This window comes from Tamandua tetradactyla, chromosome X (assembly GCF_023851605.1).
Source record: "Tamandua tetradactyla isolate mTamTet1 chromosome X, mTamTet1.pri, whole genome shotgun sequence".
Taxonomy (NCBI): domain Eukaryota; kingdom Metazoa; phylum Chordata; class Mammalia; order Pilosa; family Myrmecophagidae; genus Tamandua; species Tamandua tetradactyla.
Window position 1 is genome coordinate 41,858,691 of NC_135353.1, and position 14,923 is coordinate 41,873,613.

At 38.5% G+C, this 14,923-nt stretch overlaps 1 pseudogene; it reads right to left on the reverse strand.

Moving 5' to 3' along the window:
• Positions 1 to 2,099: 2,099 nt before the first annotated feature.
• Positions 2,100 to 6,487, reverse strand: LOC143671471 (PAX-interacting protein 1-like; annotated as a pseudogene).
• Between the last annotated feature and the right edge of the window lie 8,436 nt (positions 6,488 to 14,923).

Below are 14,923 nucleotides of genomic sequence, written 5' to 3' on the forward strand. Positions count from 1 at the left end.
CTGTTACAAATAAGTACTTCTCATCTCACTTGGTCATATACAGTTGCCACGCACAGAGCCAAAGCAAATATAGCAGAAACACTTGTTATGAGAGTCTTTGCTCGAATAGTGTTTCAGAGTGCATCCTGAGCTGGGCAATGTTACTCAGAGCACATGAAAACATCATAGTCAAAAGAATGAGAGAGGAAGGAAGCCAGAGGTAGAAGTAAGAAGTAATGATAAGCATTAGCTTCCAACCTTCCAAGGATGATCTTCAGTTGTATATAAGATATCAATTAAAGGGTTAACTTCCTGACCAGAGACTGGTCAGGAAATAAAATGTAAGATAGGTTGAAGCAAGCAATTCAAAACAAATGCGGTGATGAGAAAACAATAAGGACCTGTGCTGTATATTTTTCATTGTTAGTTCCTCTAGATCCACTCTCCACTATGCTTTGCACTCCAGGAAGCTGATCTGTATACACTGCATCAGTGAGGTCCTATAACTTTTGGCTTCCAGTTGGGTTTGGCCAGAGGTGAGGTGGGGGGGACTGGCAAGAAATTGAAAAGATGGAGAAGGAAGTTGGGTACTTATTTCTCTGGCTCTTTCCCTAAGTGGCTTCTGTAAAATGGCTGATTGTTACCTTCAACAGAAGGCCATAGCATCTGCTGTCAGGTATCCCTTCTCACACAGCTGTTGCTTGCCTCCAACCAAGGTTCAAGTAACCATTCCCTCCTTTTGCTGCTTCATGCCTAGGGATATTAACCTCCTACTTTACAATTTCTGGGTGCTGCAATATCACTGTGGATTCGCTACAGTATGATTTTTGTAAATGGTTGCTTTATTAAATGTATCTTTAAACATGTGAATGTGCCATCTGTTCCTGATGGACATTAACTGATTCAGGGCTCAATCTTTTATTATGATTACTGACAAAATCATAATACTGAGAAAATTCCTGAAGGCACAAATCAATGGCATTAACTTTCCATCCAAACAATAGATATATAGGTAGCCTCTCTAACTAATAATTTTATAAAACCACAAAATGTTTACATCCAAACTTTCTAAAGAAATCATATACAGGAACATTGAGCCTTAAGCCACGAATCAGTTTTATCTGTTTTGAAATGTTGAGTTTTACAAAGTTAATCTCTGATGTGCTTACTTGTCTAATGTCTATTTCCCCTATTAGACTATAAACCTCATGAGCACAAGAACATATCTTTTTTATTCACTGTCTCCTCAGTGACCAGGACAGTACCCTTCATATAGTAAATACTCAATAAATACATTTTGCTTTAATGAATGAATGAATTATGGTCCTTGAAAAAAGACAAAGCAGTGGGGAATAAAGTTAATTGTAATATATTCATGATGAGTCATTTTCTTAATTAGAGGCAGATACAATGAGGCAGGCAGTTTTTTGGGATATTTTCCTCTGTAAATCATATGACACCCTTTTGGCTTGCAATCATATCTTTTTAAAAAGGTCATGTGGAAGTGTTCGCAAATTTTTCAGAGTGTCTGCTCAATTATAGAGATAGAAGAAGATGGTAAATTTCAACACAGTCTGCACAAAATTATTTGCAGGTAATCCTTAACATATTCAGAGCTGAAGACTCCATAACAGATGCTTTGCAGAGGTGTGTCTGTAAAATCAAATAAATCCCTGAAGGGAAGTGGAACTAACATCAAGAAACCTACAAATGCTTTTGATAGTAGCACCAGCAGAGGTTCTTTAACTTTCTCTATCTAACACATCCCCTCAGTAATAACCCTTATCAAGAACACTTTGTGAGGCATTTATTTGTAGATACTTATGATTAATTAATGTACAAATATGTATAGTGTACCTACTATTTGTTCTGTTCTGTGAAGGCCTCTTTCCACCTCCAGGCCCTGGCAGTGATGAATAAGGTGTAGTCTGTGCCTCTGATTGCTCACTTATTATGGAGCTGCAATTATAATATAATATGATGAGCATTCTATTAAAGGTATATTTGTTGTGTTTTATTTTTTTAACTTTTTATTTGGGAATAATTTCAAATTACAGAAAGTGCTAGAATGAGAACAGTATAAAGAACACCTAAATAGCATCTTTACTCAGATTCTCTCTCTTTCTGTATGTAAATGTAGATGTTGATGTAGATGTACAGCTAGAGCAATAGCATTTTTATGAACTATTTGAGGGTAACATATATCATGGCCTTTCACCCTTAAATACTTTAGTGTGTATTTCCTGAGAAGAGGGGTACTCTCTTACATAACCACATCACAGTTATTAACTTTAGAAATTTATGTTCACACAATACTTTAATCTATCATTCCAATCCCAGTTTTTTTTTTTTGTTTTTTTTTTCTAAGTACAAAAGTACATTTATTTAAAATGTGGGCAAGATATCAATATAAAAGAAAAGAGTATAAGAAATAAAAATAATTAAAATACAAAACAGTTCAAATCTTTAACATCTATAATTTAGAGATAGCAAGATCTTTATTTACACCATTTTATTTGTAGCTGAAGTTGTGAACAGTTTTGTGAAAACATTTAAAAACCTGGTAAATTAATCATAAAACCTAATGTGGGCTCTTAAAGTCATATATAATACAAAACATAATTTATGTTTCCTCAGAATAAAATTACACATCTTAATAAGATGCAGTTTATTTTATTAATTTTCCTGCTTTAAAATGCTTGTCACCTAAGAAAGCAGCTGGAAAACAAGGGCATCTGCAGGAAGCACTGGTTGCTTTATCCAACAGTTAAAACACCCAGATCTTGTGCTCCAAGAATCCAGAATCATACAGGAGATTAAATGCCATCAATTAAATTTGTATGATTCATAGTCCAGTGTTTGTGTAAGTACTCCAGTTAGAACAAACTTTGCACTATGGACATCTATTCCTCTAGCAAAATATTCTCGACATAAGTGAAGGTCATTTTCACAGGATATTAAAATTATTTCTGATAAACTCTTATTTTGCTTATGCTCCATGAGTTTCTGGAATGATGGTTGCTTAGATAATATTTTTCCTCCTGCACATTCCACAATAGCTTTCATAGTTGAAAGACTTGGACAGATTCCAGGTGTGATACAAAAATATTTTGCCTTAAACAGTGGAGAAACGTGTGCCCTTCTTAAGGACTCTTCCAAACTGAAAGAGATAAGCACTTCAGCCTCAGCATCTCGGAGAATACAGTTCTACTCATCAATAAATTTCTGACATTTAAAACCTTCTTCTAACCATTCTGGAGTTATTATGTGCTTTACTACAGAAATTGCTGTCAGGAACTTTACAGTGCGGGTCACTTTGCTGGCAATAAGATGGGTACATTTCTGTGCAGACTCAGCTACCTCACCGCCAGGAATATAGAGTTTCTTAATATACCATTGAACTTGGACAGGCTCAAATCCAGTGAAAAGCCCAAAGGGGGTCAATTCTGGTGTTAATTTTTTTAGTGGGAGGTGGTATATCTTCAATTCTGGCTCTTTTAGAAGAAGGCTGGATATTAGTACTTCGTTCTGTTTCAGTTTGGGAGGTACTCTTAAACCCATCAACAACTTTGCTGACACTTTTAATGGAACTCTCCAAGCATCTAGAAGATTTAAAACTAAATGCTGAGTAGGGGCAAATGGATCCTGTAGATTGAATGCTGTATAACGACTATACTGAATTTGCCTCAGAGCTTCAAAGTTTCCAAGAAGACTGTCACCAAGCCACTGGGCATTCACACATGGTATCCTCCACTCTTTGGCTTTTTCATACTTTAAACCAGTCAGTTCTTTACAGATGAGGATTGTGTTGCTGCGGCATAGGTAACCTGTATATTTGGCACCTGCCAAGTAAGCCATTAACTTGAGGTCATCTCTGTCACTGTCAACAAATTCAGTCACAGAAATAATATGCTGTGAGCATGGTTTTCCTCCTGGTGGAAATGCCACAGGAAAATGAAGGACTCGATGAGGTGGTACCATTTTCTTCTTTTTTAAGACTGCATTTAACCAACGTGCGGTGATGCATCTTTTCTTTTCTCTTATTGCCTGTGCATACATACTACTGACTTGACTTCCACACAGAAGGTGTGTACATCTACTAGTGAATGTAGGGTCCACAGTGCCACCATGTGTTTGAATTATCCATTTCCAGGTAGCCAGCAGCTCTTTATCAGACATCTGCTCTGGGTAATCCTCAATTGCAAATACACATTCCCAACAAGAAGCCTTCTGGAGTCTCCACTGCTGGATCATGTCCAAAAAGCTGATGGTGCTGTAACTGTGTCTGCTGCTGCTGCTGGTGCTGATCAGGCTGCTGAGGTGGAACCTGATGCTGTAGTGCCTGGGATGTTTGACTCAAGTGTTGCGCTGTTTGATTTTGCATTTGTTGTTGCTGATGCTGTTGGTGTAGGTGCTGTAATTGCAGCTGTTGTAATTGATGCTGCTGAATTTGTTGCTGCTGTTGCTGATGCTGTAATAGATTCTGTTGTTGCTGCTGTAACTGTGCTAACTGTTGCTGTTGTAGATGCTGTTGCTGCAGCTGATGTAACTTGCTGAAGGGCATGCTGTTGCTGGAATGGCTGTAGCTGTTGTTGAGGGCGGTGCAGCTGCTGTTGAGGGCAGTTCAGCTGCTGTTGAGGATGCAACTGTTGCTGTGGAAACTGTAGCTGTTGCTGTGTAAACTGATGTTGATGGATTTGCTGCTGCTGCTGTGAAAACTGATGTGATTGTTGCTGGGGGTAAGGCTGCTGAGAAATCTGTTGCTGCTGTTGCTGCTGGAGCTGCATAAGCTGCTGGGTTTGAAGGTGTAAAACTGGGTGGTGCTGCTGTTGTTGCTGCTGCTGCTGCTGCTGTTGGGCTTGATTTTGCTGTTGCAACATATGTGTCTCTGGAGTTACTTTCACTTGGCTAAACAGCACTGCATTTGCATTTGTATGTTCTTGTTGACTATGATTCACCTGCTGTTCTAAATTTTTTGTAGGTGCTGAAAGAGACTGTAAGATATGTGCTACATTTGATGGTCAATTAATCTGCTGAATGTCAGCATTATTAGAAATATTTCTCAACATCTGTACAGCTGGACTCCAAGTAGTTATCATTTCTGATCTTTCAGAACTTTTGAGATTTTGTCCCGAAGCCACTAAATTACCCTGGACATCAGGAGGCAAAATGTTACCTGGGACCAGTGGGACATTGGCATGTAAATTAATCAATCCAGGCTCCTTTCCCTGACGTAGTCTGCGCTTTGCCGCAGCTTACTGTGGGACTTCAGCTGGGGTCCAGTTTAAATTTCTCTCTTGTTTTTCAGGTGATGTATCTGAAGAATCATCAAACATTAATTCCCCTTTCGATTTTTCAGTGTTTGATTTGGGAGAAAACTGTTGGTCACCTGGAGGAGATCCTTCTTGAGAACTGGCAGGGCTCAATTTTTCTTCTGTACTATCCTCATTTTGAGAATCTTGTTCCTCATTTTCTACCTCTTCCTCCTCTTCTTCTTCTTCCTCTTCATAAATAATTAGACAAGGATGATAAAATGCTTCATCCTTTTTAGTTTTATCAGATGTGGAATCCAGGACCCAGTCAGGTGTCACAATTTTTATACTTGCTCATTTAAAAGCACATTCATATTTTTCACCCTTTGGTTCTGCAACAATCAAATGTGTGTACTTCTTATTGAGGTTCAACTGGCAATCACCCCCATAAAATGTAACCAAGGCCCACAGAGCACTTTGGTCTTCAGAAGACACCTGAGAAAGGCAGGCAGTGACACCAAAAAAAAATTTGACATGACTCTAGAGAAAAACCATTTACTGGAAGAAGAGCTCCACATTGAACAGATAAGATCACCCAAGAAGGCTTTTGTCATGGTTAGGGACAGGTGTCAACTTGGCCAAGTTGTGGTACCTGTTCATCTGATTGGGCAAGCACTGACCTGTCTGTTGCAATGAGGACATTTCATAGGATTAGGTCATGATCACGTCAGCTACATCCACAGCTGATTCCATTTGTAATCAGCCAAAGGGGAGTGTCTTCTGCAGTTAGTGATGCTAAATGCAATCATGGGAAGCCTTTTAAGGAGGACTCAGAGGAGACAGGTTGCATTCCTGCTTTGGCTGGTGAGCCTCTCCTGTGGAGTTCATCCAGGCCATCCATTGGAGTCATCGGCTTTGCAGCCTGTCCTGTGGATTTTGGACTCTGTGTTCCTATGGTCACGTGAGACACTTTCATAAATTTTATATTTGCAAGTGTTCCCTGTTGATTCTGTTTCTCTAGAGAACCCTAACTAATACAGCTTTACAACAGGTAAATCAAAGACCTCCTAAGCTTCTCCAACCTCTGGATTATCCCCATCTTCTGAAATTGTGTCTGAGGCTAGGGCATTACAGGAGACTTCCTTAGCTTTTCCAGCTTTTAGAAGCTGAATGACCCTGGGATCGATGTCTCTCACCACGTAATATTTGACCTCTTTGAACATTTCCTCAGGAAATTTCAACTCCTGGTCTGACATGATCCCAGCTGCTCAGCTGGCTTCCCCAAATCTGGAAGAATCCATAATGGCACCCACCCCAAACCCCCCACCCCCCAGTGAGGCCCACTTTGGCCTGCATGCTGCCTGATCCCTTGCCCTCCACTCCAAGCAGCCCGGCTAGCCCAATCCCAGTTTTAATAGTTGATATAATAGTATCCTGTAGAGCACTTTTTCATGCGCTAGTGCAGGATCCAGTCCAAAATCAGCTATTACATTTAGTTATCATGTCTTTTTAGCCTCCTTTGATCTGGAACATTTTCACAGCCTTTTTTTTTTAAATGACATTGACATTTTTAAAGAATACATTACCATCTTTAAAAATTCTTAAAAATTTTCATTTTGTGTTTGTCTAAATATTTCCTCATGATTAAATAGAGGTTATGTATTCTTGATCAGAATCTTGCATAAGTGATGTGTGTTCTTCTCAGGGCATCACATCTGGAGGCATGTGATGTATATCTGTACTTCATTGGTGATGTTAATTTTGATCACCTAGCCAAGGGGTTGTAAGATTTCTCTGCTATAAAATTACTATTTCTCTTTCCCTTGAAACTATTCTGTGAGAGATACCTTAGGAGAATGCAAATATCTTGTTCCTCATTTAAAAAATCCCCACTGAATTGAGAAAACCTTCTCCACCTAAAGGGGGAAGAGTGAAATGAGACCAAGTGTCAATGGCTGACAGATTCCAAACAGAGTCAAAAGTTTATCCTGGAGGTTATTCTTATGCATTAAGTAGATATCACCTTGTTATTCAAGATGTAATGGAGAGGCTGGAGGGAACTGCCTGAAAATATAGAGCTGTGTTCCAGTAGCCATGTTTCTTGAATATGATTGTATAATGATATAGTTTTCACAATGTGACTGTGTGATTGTGAAAACCTTGTGTCTGATGCTCCTTTTATCTACCTTATCACAGATGAGTAAAATGCATGGATTAAAAATAAATAGATAATAGGGGGAACAAATGTTAAAATAAATTTAGTAGGTTGAAATACTAGTGATCAATGAAAAGGAGGCATAAGGGGTATGGTATGTATCAGTTTTTTTTCTGTTTTCTTTTTATTTCTCTTTCTGAATTGATGCAAATGTTGTAAGAAATGATCATGATGATGAATATTCAACTATGTTATGAAAGAAAAAAGAATGTTTGTATTGTAAAAAAAAATGGAGTGATCATATGGTAAGAATGCTTGTGTTTGTATGTTTATGTTGAATAAAAAAAATTCCCCCTGAATTTAGTATTCTTAGATGACTCTTGCCTGACCCAATATTTATAAAGATGGTTGCAAAATTTGATTTTCTTATTCCAGCACTCCTTCTGTTAGGCGGTTGTTGCTCCAATTTCTACTTTAAGCAAGAACCTCCCTTCCCCTTGATTGATTGATTGGTTGACTTATTGTGTCAGTAGGGGCTCATGAATTTCTATTTTTTCATTGATTTGTAATTCATCACCATACTTAACTATTTTAGTGCCCAGGTGTTCCCAGACTTGACCAATGGGAGCTCTTCAAGCTGCCTCCTTCATATTTTGTGACATACTCCCATTGTTTTTAAAAGCACTTCCTTGTTTCTAGTATACCAAGATGTTTCTGTTTATGTTGTCTCTACACTGTCCCAGCCCTGAATCAGCATGATTCAGTGGGGCCATACCTTAGTTGAAAATAACACCTTCAAAAAGTCCTATCTAAGAGGAGTTCACATCCACAGAAATGGGGATTAAGAGTAAGAACATGCCTTTTGTTGGGGTACATAATTCATGGTACCACAATCAGCCTCTGCTATTAGCCCCTTTTTCCATAGGGTTCCAATATGTCTCTCTGAGGCTGGTTAGGGAAATCAATACCCAAAAATTAAAAGGTCCATCCCTTTTATTTTCATATCTCCCCAGGTACCCATGCAAACCTCCTTTATGCAGGTCCCCTGTGTAATTTGATATTCATACAAATAAGTGTCTTTGAGTAGTCTTTCCCTCCAAGTCAACAGACATTCCCAGAAATAGCTAAATTCCAGCCATGAGAAAAATTAACACAAACCAGGAGGCCCACAATAGTCATTTCCTTAGATAATTACCATCATTCCAGGAGGTCATGCAGAATGCCACATAGTTGACTTCAGAACAAGCCAGGGCCATTGCCAAGTCTAATGGCAATACCCAGTATTCATACTGTGCCTTAGTAGTGACAAAAATGGCATTTTGATTTATCCCTCTCTCTAATTTGGATAAGATTGTTTGTTCCCATCAAGTCTGGATTTGAAAACACCTGAGACCCCTTAGACAAACTAGTGAATCAAAGGCAAGCAGAAGTGGATAGTAATTCTGTACCATCTTCTTTATTTAGTGTCCTGTAGTCCTATCAAAGCCTGGCCTTATCATCTCATTTTTACACAAAAAGTCCCACAGCCTTGTAGAAAATAATAATGCCTCTTGATTCCCTAGTTCAGGGATTTTTCTAGGACTCACATCCATGTCCCTGATAATAAATACTCTCAACTGATGGGGATGAGAGGCTTAAGTTCAATTCAAATAGAATTTTCCTGACTCCAGTTTCAGGGCAGCTCCTTGGCCTGTTTGACTAAGGCAGAATCCTGGCAGGAAACAGGTGACACACACAAGGAGCTTATCTCATATAAGCTGAGTGAAAATGTGGGCAGGGTTAAGAGAAGCAATAAAGGAAGGTAACGTCCTCAGATGTTAGAAATAAAGATAAGTGCTTATCACCACAGGCCCAGAAGAGGCAAGAGGGAAGTCATTATCATCACTAGCCTATAAAAGAAAAGGAAAAGGAAATAACACCAAAGGCTTGATGAGAAACATAGCCAAAGAAGAGGGCTATCTAACAGCAATTGTGGCAATTGAAGAATGTTTCCCCTTCCAGAACTACAGCCTGGAAGAAAGGGAGTGGAGAGAATAAATACACTGTCTTCTCTTTCCTTCAACACTCCAAACTCTTGTCAGTACTCATCACTGGCCATACTCAACCAGAAGCCATATATATGATACAGACTATAGAAATTTAGGGGGTACTCTACAAGTAAATGGTGGGAGGATGGAGGGGTATAAGCATAGTGTGTGTGTATGCTATTGAATTTGAGTTGATTTCAAACCAAACATGATTTTTATAGATTTAGGTTGTTAAACTTAAGCCCCATGGTAACCACAAAGAAAATATATGAGAAACATAGGCAGAAATAAATGAAAAGGGACGCAAAATGGTACAATTCAAAAAATAAAATAAGTATAAAAGTAGGCTTTACGTAAGAACTGAGCATCAAAAAAAGTATAAAACTTGCAAAGACAAACTAGCATAATGGCTGAAGAGTGCCCTGCATTATCTGTAGTTATTTCAAATATAAATGTATTAAGCTGGCTAATCAAAAGCCAAACAGTGACAAAATGCATAAAATAGCATGACCCAACTATATACTGTTTACAAAAGACTCACCTTAAATTCAAAGACACAAGTAGGTTGAAAGTGAAAAGATGGAAAAAATATAGCATGAAAATAGTCATGAAAACAGAGCTGGGGTAGCTATACTAATATTGTTAAAAGGGAAAAGAAGGTCACTATATGCTGGTAAAGTAGTTATTTCAATAAGAATACATAACAAAATTATATGTTTATGTACACCTAACAAAATAACTTCAAAATATATGAAGCATATATTGTCATATTTGAAGGGAATACATGGTTCTACAATTATAGTAGGAGACTTCAATATACAACTTTCAATAATGGATAGAACATCTAAAGATACAATTAATAAGGAAATAGAAGACTTGAATGATATTATAAATAAAATAGCCCTAACAGACCTATATAGAAAACTTCACCCATATGCAGCAGAATGCACATTCTTCTTGAGTGCACAAGGACTCCAGGATGGTCCACATCTTAGATCACAAAGAAAATCTTAATCAATTCAAAAATATTGAAATTATACAATGCATCTTCTCCAACCACAATAGAATGAAGCTAGAAATCAATAAGAAAGGGAGAAATGGAAAATTCACAAGTATGTGGAAATTAAGCTGTGCACTCAAACAACCAATGGGTCAAGGAAGAAATCACAAGGGAAATTAAGAAACGTGTTGAGGCAAATAAAAACAAAACACGACATACCAAAACTTGTGAAATGCAGTGAAGGGAGAACTGAGAAGGAAATTTATATCTTTAAATGCTTACATTAAACAAGAAGGGTCTCAGATCACAGATCTTACCTCACAACTGGAAGATTAGGAAAAGAAGAGCAAACAAAACCCAAAGGGAGCCAAAGGAAGGAAATAACAAACATAAAGTTGAGAACAATGAAATAGAGAACAACAACAAAAAAAAACAACAGAGAGAATCAACAAAACCAAAGTTGTTCTTTGAGAAAATCAACAAACCTTTAGCTTGACTAATGAATAAAAAAAAGAGAATGCTCTAGTTTGCTAGCTGCCAGAATGCAATATAACATAAACAGAATGGCTTTTAAAAAGAGGATTTTTAAAATTAATTTATTAATTTAAAAAATATATCAAAAAACATCAAACGCAAACATTCTTAACTTTTGATCATTCCATTTTACATATATAATCAATAATTCACAATCTCATCACATAGTTGCATATTCATCATTGTGATAATTTCTTGGAACATTTGCATCAATTCAGAAAGAGAAATAAAAAGACAACAGAAAAAAGTTCATACATACCATACCCCTTACCCCTATCTTTCATTTATCACTAGCATTTCAATATAAATTTATTTTAACATTTGTTCCCCCTATTATTCATCTTTGTTCCATATGTTTTACTCATCTGTTGATAAGGTAGATAAAAGGAGCATCAGACACAAGGTTTTCACAATCACACAGTCACACTGTGAAAGTTATATCATTATACAATCATATTCAAGAAACATGGCTACTGGAACACAGCTCTACATTTTCAGGCAGTTCCCTCCAGCCTCTCCATTACATCTTGGATAACAAGGTGATAGCTACTTAATGTGTAAGAATAACCTCCAGGATAACCTCTTGACTCTGTTTGGAATCTCTCAGCCATTGACACTTTATTTTGTCTCATTTTGCTCTTCCCCTTTTGGTCAAGAAGGTTTTCTCAATATCTTAATGCTGAGTTTCAGCTCATTCTAGGATTTCTGTCTCATGTTGCCAGGAAGTTCCACACCCCTGGGAGTCATGTCCCATGCAAACAGGGGGAGGGTGGTGAGTTTGCTTGTTGTGTTGCATGGAGAGGGAGGCCACATCTGAGCAACAAAAGAGATTCTCTTGGGGGTGACTCTTAGGCCTAGTTTTAAGTAAGCTTGACCTATCCTTTGTGGGGTTAAGTTTCATATGAACAAACCACAAGATTGGGGGCTCAGCCTATAGCTTTGGTTGTCTGCACTGTTTGTGAGAATTCTTGGGGAAGTTGAATTTTTCCCCTTTCTTGCCATTCCCTGAAGGAGACTTTGCAAATACTTTTTTATTCACTGTTGAAATCACTCTGGGATTCATCGGGGCATCACTCTGGACAAATCAACAAAATCTCATGTCCTACTCAAGGTTCCATGTTCTTATGGTGTTCATTTAAGCTGTCAACATAAGTTATATTAGGAAATGCACTAGTCAAAATATAAATTTTGTACCAAATAAGCATTTTTTGCTTTAGTCTCACCATAAGTTAAGATTTTAAATTATTAATTACCATCTATTTTCAACACCCTACAGTAATGACATTCTTTTGTTCTTCCTCATGCAAAAACATTTTTTAAATTTGTGCATTTAATCACTATCATTATACACTCCAGGCATTCCTAGGATATATCATCTCAGTCTTAAAAAGAGGAATTTAATGAGTTGCTAGTTTACAGCCCTAAGGCTGAGAAAATGTCCCAATTAAAACAAGTCTATAGAAATGTCCAATCAAAGGCATCCAGGGAAAGATACCTTTGTTCAAGAAGGCCAATGAAGTTCAGGGTTTCTCTCTCAAGTGAGAAGACACATGGTGAACACAGTCATGGTTTCTCTCTCAGCTGGAAGGGCACATGGTGAGCACGGCATTATCGCCTAGCTTTCTCTCCTGGCTTCCAGTTTCATGAAGCTTCCTGGGAGGCGTTTTCCTTCTTCTCTAAAGGTCGCTGGCTCATGGACTCTCTGCTTTGTGGTGCTGCAGCATTCTCTGGTCTCTCCGAATCTCTTCATGCTCCAAAATGTTTCCTCTTTTATAAGACTCCAGAAACTAATCAAGACCCACCCAGAGGGGTGAAGACATGTCATCACCTAATCCAGCTTAACAACCACTCTTGATTGGGTTACATCTCCTGGGAGATGATCTGATTACAGTTTCAAACATACAGTACTGAATAGGGATTACTCTGCCTTTATAAAATGGGATTTTGATTATAACATGGCTTTTCAAGGGGACATACATCCTTTCAAACCAGCACATTACACCCTCTGAACCCTAAAAAAGACATGTTTTTCCTATATTCTAAATACAATAATTTCATAACAATATCAGAAATCCTTAAACCATTTCATTAGCAATATACATGAAATGCAAAGTTAGAAATGTACAAACTCCTATCAAAGTTAGTTACAGGCATAATCTGTTCTGAGGCAAAATTATCCTCTGTCTCTGGACTTATAAAAACTCAAAACAAGTTATTTGCTGCCAATATACAAAGGAGGAACAGTCATAGGATACATATACACATTTCCACAAGGAGGAAGGAACACAGGGGTCACTGGACCCATACAGTTTCAAAAACCCAGAGGGAAAAGTCCGTGAGATTTCAAAGTCTGAGAATAATTTATCTTCGGGGCTTTAGAAAGCAGTAATCCCACCCTTTCCAAAGACCTAGGCAGAGGCCTGCCTTTCTCTGAATGCAATCTTGGAGGACATTGGGGAGACCACCTTTCTCTTGGCTCCACCCTCTCTAAGCATTGGGGCTGCACCCAGCCTCTCTGCCTTCTCTGGGACACACACTCAACCCCTCCATGTAGTGGCAGCCAGGCTCTCCCCAAACCCCAAGTAATGTGCTTCACCCTCTTCAAGGCCTGAGGCGGCATGACTCTTCCACTGCAATGAGGTGGAAGGCCCATCCTCTGCCTTTGGGATAAACTCACCCTCTCCATGGGCTTGGGTGGGTCCACTCTCTTGGCCCAAGGCTTCTTGATTTCAGACCTCAGCCTCCATGGTTTTGCCTCTGAAATTATTTTTCCTCCAATGTGTCCCTTCCCTGAATCCCCCAGTCCAGACTGGTAGCAGCTCTGTTTATACAGGTACCATAGCACTTTCATTGGCTTTCTATTCACTAGCCTTGGATCATGCCCATCAGACATAAGGAGTTAACACAAATCCTTCCTGGATAACTCCATGTGCAATCCTGGCTTTCTCTGAAATGGCTGTCTGGTTTCATGTTTGGCCAAGACCTCATGTGGGGCACTATTCTCTGGGTTCTGCCTTCCTGGAAGCCCAGAATTTTCAAGGACATCAATTCAGAAATTTCCTTGTACTCAAGAGTTCAGTTTTCATCTTATCTCTCTCCTGTCGCATTTCACTGTAAGCTGTGAGGAGAAACCAGGCTGCACTTTCGACATTTAATTTGGAGATCTGTTCTGCTAAATATCCAAGTTCATGGCTTTTAAAATCTGCCTGCCAGCCAAAGTCATTAGTCAATTTTGCCAGATTACCTGCCATTTTAAAACAAGGCTTATCTTCTTTCCAGTCTATAATAACACATGCTTCATTTCTGTCTGAGACTTTATCAGAAGTGTTTCTATACTCCACATTTCTACCAACAGTCTCTTCAAAGCATTCTAGGCCTTCTCTATCAAGCTTCTCACGACTCTTGCAGAATCTTCCCCTTATCCCTTTAAAAAGCCATTCCAACATGTTTGGTATTTGTAAACTGCAACAGCACCCCACTTTCTGGTACTAAAATCTGTTCTAGTTTGCTAGCGGCCAGAATGCAATATACCAGAAATGGAACGACTTTTAAAAAGGGGAATTTATTAAGTTGCAAGTTTACAATTCTAAAATCATGAAAATGTACAAATTAAAGCAAGGCTATAGAAATGTCCAATCTAAGTCATCCAGGTAAAGATACCTTGGTTCAAGAAGGCTGATGATATTCAGATTTCTCTCTCAACTGGAAAGACACACCACAAACATGGCAACATCTGCTAGCTTTCTCTCCAGACTTCTTGTTTCCTGAAGCTCCCCAGGGGCATTTTCTTTCATCTCCAAAGGTCCCTGGCTGTGTAGGCTCTTGTGGTTCTTGTGGCTGTCAAGCTTTCTCGAAAACGTTTCCTCTTTTAAATGATTCCAGTAACTAATCAAGACTCACCTGGAATGGGTGGAGTCACACCTCCCTCCAAATCAAAGGTTAATATACACAATTGGGCATTTCACATCTCTGTGGA